General features: G+C 43.9%; 1 long non-coding RNA gene across 1 annotated transcript; it reads left to right on the top strand.

The window, feature by feature from the left end:
• The first annotated feature begins 1,980 nt into the window (after nt 1–1,980).
• On the top strand, nt 1,981–4,638 carry LOC135392895 (uncharacterized). The gene is made up of 6 exons (XR_010422288.1): nt 1,981–2,058; nt 3,026–3,064; nt 3,175–3,328; nt 3,746–3,804; nt 4,021–4,194; nt 4,560–4,638. It is a non-coding gene; the product is annotated as an uncharacterized LOC135392895 (long non-coding RNA).
• The last annotated feature ends 1,006 nt before the right edge of the window (nt 4,639–5,644 follow it).

The raw sequence follows: 5,644 nt of genomic DNA, 5'->3' as shown, positions 1-5,644 counted from the left end.
ATTTTTGCGTGGTTTGCGTGATGCTTTGGTGACTCCGAAAGAAGGCGATGTGTGACGCATCAAAATAGTGAAGCTTCCTGTAAATTTTGCTGGTATTTGAGTGTGCTAGTCCTCGATGGAGAAGAAGAAAAAGAAGTTAGAGACTTGTTTTATGGTGAGCATACTTGTTTCGCGCCCCGGCACATTACACCAGCCCCGAAAAATGACTTCACTGGAGAAGCCCCAGTGACAGGTGCTTTCGCTTTTATTTTGACTGATCGTCCCCGTTTACCAAGCCGTACACAGAAAGAAAGGCGGATAGGGGGGGGGGGGGGGAGGGGGATGAAGGCTTTGGGTCGACACACACGAAATCAGCCAAGGAAGATATGGGAAGGTCGACCGGCGGGGCCTCGCAGAGGGGGTAGCGATGTCCCCCCCCCCCCCAGCAGGGGCTGTTTCTCGTTTCTCTGAACAGCAAGAAGAACGATGCCACAACTAACAAAGGACACACAAAAAGTGCAGTTCGACCTCCTTATATTTCATGTGGAACAAGAAAATATGTGCTTTTTGTTTTTTGTAGGAACTCTTGAAGCGTAAATTTTTTGCTCCAGATCTCGTCGTGTTGGACGCTGAGGTATCAGTTAATTCAATCCAAACTTGAAAACGTAATTCGGTCGTGGAAAAAGCTGAAGAATGGGATACCTTGTGAGCCAAGTTCATGCGTATTATAGGCAAACCACTATTCTTGTAGGGCCGCGCAGATACAGATGGAATTACAAAATGGGGGTTTCCAGAGAAGAATCTGAGCGCTAGTGAATTGCCAACTGAAGGAATGATCATGGAGAAGTTATTTCATATAATCGATCAAGGTAGATCCAGAGCCACGCTTTGGTTTGGAGTACCACCTTCCTTCACGCGACAAGCGACGACTGTCTCAGGGTTTTAGAGGCGAGCCTCTCTTGTGTGGACTCCCGAGCCTTCGACATCGCCAAACTGTTAGGTCCTGCTTCGTTCGACAAGGCGCTGAGGCCACTTTTCTACATTTTTTGCAGATTTTCTACATATACAACCGGGCTTATGGACATTATATGACTCGCTGAATGTGTGCTGTGTGTGCCCGCAGCGATTCCGACATTGTACACTCACACGAGAGGCCGGTTTGTCGGAGCCTGTCCCCACGCTGGGTTTCGGAAAAAAGTTCCCGAAAAAAAATGGTCCCTAGTTGCGGGCGGAAAAATTGGTCCCCCGGGGTCCGTCCCTTACAAAAACAGTTTTCACCTTTTAGTGGTCCTCTTATGTACTTCTTTTATACCATGTCACCTTTCTATGGTTTGCTCCTTCCTTTGTACCCGGTATACAGACAGTCTACCTACCTCTTGTGCTTTTCCTTTAGCTTTCACCGCTGTGGTCGTTTTAACGACTTGGTATGCAGACTGTTGGTAGACCGTTAATGTACCACTACAACAGCGCTTTCATGCTGTTCATTGCGGATGGCAATAATTTGGAATGTAGTTACTGATTACATTACACTTTAGTGACATTAATTTGACCTTGACCGCAAGCTCACCTGCAGTAAGTTTGTACAAGCGACACGTCAGAAAAATAAATAAAATCTTATATTCACTAAGAAAAAAGTACTAAATTTCTGATTAACAGTTGTATCGCAAATAATTCTACAATTAAGGGACTGCAGATGTTTATGCAATGGGGCAGCATCAGTGAAATCCACAGAAATGCAAGCATCACAGTAAGTGGAACAATTCCTAATACCAATATGTTAAGAGTCACGGTTACGTAATGACATGAAACAAACAGGAGATTGACACAGCAACAGCACACTGTAAAAAAATAGTCGTGAAAAATACGGGCATATCGCCGCGGGCGCGACCCCGTGTTTTCAAATCACGCGCGTTTCCTGTTATTTCGCGGGGGAGGAGGTGTCTGGGCATGCGCACTGGATCTGCATGGCCTCCAGCAACCGGCACATGTGTGTGAGGAACGCAAGCGTGCCCCGACTGTCAAAATCGTCAAAGCCAAAGCTGTGCCTCACTAGTGGGCTTTCGCAATAAGATTTTGAAGGTATGTGAACTCTTATTATGTCCTTTATGCTGTCAGCTTTTTGGAATAAAGGGAAATATGCGCCGCCGTTGTGTGTTACCAAATACGTAGTGAATGTTGTCGCCTTCCGCTGTGTTCTCACTTGTCACACTGTCCATGTCGTAGCCATGCATGTTCTTAAAACTTTCTTCTCAAACCACTAAAATGAGCAGTGTGTAACATTCTGGAACTAGTGGATGGGTGTGCGTTCATTCTCGTGGACATTTGAAATAGGCCGGGGTTCACCAACGCCGGTTAACGAGATTGTACGCTCAACCGAGATTGAGTACCCTTACACCTTTTTATTAATAATGTTAATTCGGGACGCAAGATTTATTTTAAATGCTTGTCAGTGCTGTCGGAAGAGAGTTGAATCGCACTTCCAAGTCGAGGGACCCTTGATCTAGTTTAACCGACGTTGGTCGAATGAGGCCATTGTGTACAGCCGTCGTTCATATAGTATTAAGTGTTTGCTCTATTTGAGGCAAATATCACCGCTCTATACAGAATGCATGAAACAAACATGTGGATTAAACAGTAGCAGAAATATTGGTAAAAGAGTTGCCGAGACGTATTTTTCCTTGTTCCGTATACGCTTGAGTATATCTTCGTTGTTAGCACCAAAAGCGTTCGACGACATCGCCTGATATGAACGGGTATCAAGTTACGGCACCGCACTGATGGCACACCAGCAGGCAGAGCCCGCTTTGAATGGGAAGCATAACGTTTGCGCGTCTCTGAGTTTAACGAAAATCTGGTGAAGGGCACGATATAATGTGACGCGTTTCGTTAGCATGAAGTGATAGTGTTGCAGCACAATACTTTTTTTTGCTACACAGCATTTACTCTGACGCAGACAGCACCTGTTCCTTTTCAGGCATATTCCTCTATACGCCCTTTTTTAATACTTTCGTGGACTTATCTCTTTCTCTATTTTATTACCAAACAGGGTCTGGGCGTATACAGACAAGAAGCAAGCAGCAAACGAGTATGTTCTCTTCTGTGAATGCAAGCTATCTCAAGCATACCTTTATGACTATCAAAGGCACTTCCAAGTACATTCATCTATGCATAACGTATCTGTGTCATGTACCCAAGGAGACTGGAATGGAAGCCGCAAACAAGAAAGTTGCTGCAGCCCATATAGGGCTCCAGTGATGAACATGGCTGCCCAGGAAAACATATCTTTGTGTTGAAGGCGGTCTGTGCATATTTTAATGAAGACTATGAGGTCTGCACCTCGTTCCACACTGTAAGTTCTCATGCACTGTCTTGATTCTGAGAGTTCTGTGATAATATGATCATTGACACATTTCTTGGTGACACACATGAAAACGAAAATGTCAAAGATCAATGTAGTATGATTGATGTCTGAAGGTTGTGTCAGGGCGGGGTGAATGAACTTTAATTCAGACACGCAGTTCTAAAGGCAGCAACTAGGCAATCACAGGCGATTTTCTCCATTGTCTCTGTTTCCGGTCCATCATTGATACGGCAAAGTGCAGAGAAAAATTTTGAAAGCAGTAACGAGCGCACAATGCTTTATGGTTATTTTTTTTATTATATATTTTGTTTGTGTTTAATGTTGCATATTTTCTTGTGTCTGATGATTATTATATGAGAGTTCAACTGTTTGCATTACTGAGTGAGGTATCCAATCTTTCTTTAGCACAAAGCTGGCCAGACAGCTGTGGAGTGAGGGCCCCCAACACCATGCCTCTGCTATTGGTATGAGTGCTTCCATTTCTTGGAAGTTTTTTTTTACTGCTATTGGCACCTTGCAGTGGTCATTTCTTCTTCTTTGTGTAAAACATATCTCTGTTTTGTGCAACTGAAAGAAAGTATGCTGTCACAAAACAAGAATCTGTGCTGCAGCTGCAACATGGGCTCTCAAAGCATTTGCAGTCACTGCAATAAATTTATGTACATCTATCTCTCTTATAGGGTCATCACTACTACACTTCTCAGGCATTGTTCTTCCCTTGGACAATGACGAAACGCTAACTAGCTGCGAAAAAGCACTGAAAGAGGAACAAAGCACCCCAATGGTAATCAAGCTTAAGTAGCATACCTGTTTGCGTTCTATCACTCATCTGCGAACTGGGGTAAAGTTGAAAGGTAGGTATCCCATTAGCCCTTTCTTAGTCTGCAATTTGGTGCTGATTATTTCTATTTGGTCCACATTTCCCAAAATGTCATACTTTTGACCGTTAACCATTGTGCTTTTGAGGCCCTATTTGTGAGTCTTGGTATTGTTCCTTGCATCTCCTGCATGTGTTTGTTAGGATAAGCTGAATACTACAGGGCACAACACAAATACTTCTGTGCTTTCACGTACTTTGTCCACGTATGTGCATTGTGCTTTTTAAAGTGCACAGAGCCAAACTGTGTGTTGAGCACTTCAGTTAATACATAAATATGTCTTGTCTTTTCGTATGCCTTACACTCAATGTTCTTAATTTCATGTTTTGTTCTGATTTCAGGAGCCATTCCAAGCTGCTGTGCTGGAGAAAGCTACTGCACTGTACATTTCAGTGAATATATTGCTTTATGAACACATAACATGTGGTGTGGGTGTCTGATAATGATACAGGCCAAACACTATTTCATGAAATGATAGACAGTAATTTTTACAGGCTGGTGCATGTTTCTATAATACAGTATCCAATCATAATAATGGTTAGCCATTAAACAACAAGAACACGGTCCCATCTTTTAGCTCGGGTTAACACGTAATGTAGGAATACAGCGGCATGTGAATTTCACGATTTTGTGTCATGTATCTCGAAAAAACTTTTCAGTCTTTTTCACGGTGTTCACAATTAATACAGCTGCCATGCATTTCCATTTTTTTTTCTCAGGGAATATTGTTTGCAGTGCAGCTGGCACTTGTCTGTAAACTGCCTCACAACTTTTACATTTGTGTGCCTGTACAGTTGCAATATCATTTTTAGAACCACAAATTTAGAAAACGGAGAAGAAATGGAGGGGCCTGGCCCGCCCAGGGTATCCCTGGTGGGCAGACTTTGGCCAGACAGTGGGTAGATTTTTAGTCACCAAATTGTCGGTAGACGTTCTACAGGAAGGTGTGTTCCAATAGCCCATAAAAAGGTGACGTGGGTGGTAGACAGTCTGGATACTTTCTATACACAGTCTCATGGCTGGGTGATTAATGTTCTACCCACTTCCTGTAGAAAGGTGATCAATTTTTTTGTAAGGGGTGCGCTGAAAATTACAGGAGCGCTGTTGCGAACAGCTGAGGGAACGGATCATAGCCAATCAAGTGCTATTGTTCGCCCACATTATTCGGTTAAATTGAGAGGAAGGACATTAATATTCATGTTAATAAACAGTAAAACCATCCGCCGGAAGCTGCCGTTTACGCAATGGTCCAGGGAAAATGGCGGGCGCCCAAACCACGTGATCCCCAGGAGCCACTCACAGCGTCTCCGCTGGTCAGCGCGGGAAAAAAGCTGGGGCCCAGTGCGCATGCGCAGACCGACCTCCTTTCCCAACCTCCTTCCTCTACTCTCTTCGGGTTTTTCGTCTCTTCTCTTCCTTACCCCCC

The sequence above is a fragment of the Ornithodoros turicata genome, chromosome 4 (assembly GCF_037126465.1).
Source record: "Ornithodoros turicata isolate Travis chromosome 4, ASM3712646v1, whole genome shotgun sequence".
Taxonomy (NCBI): Eukaryota; Metazoa; Arthropoda; class Arachnida; order Ixodida; family Argasidae; genus Ornithodoros; species Ornithodoros turicata.
This window is presented reverse-complemented; position numbering and strand designations above follow the sequence as displayed.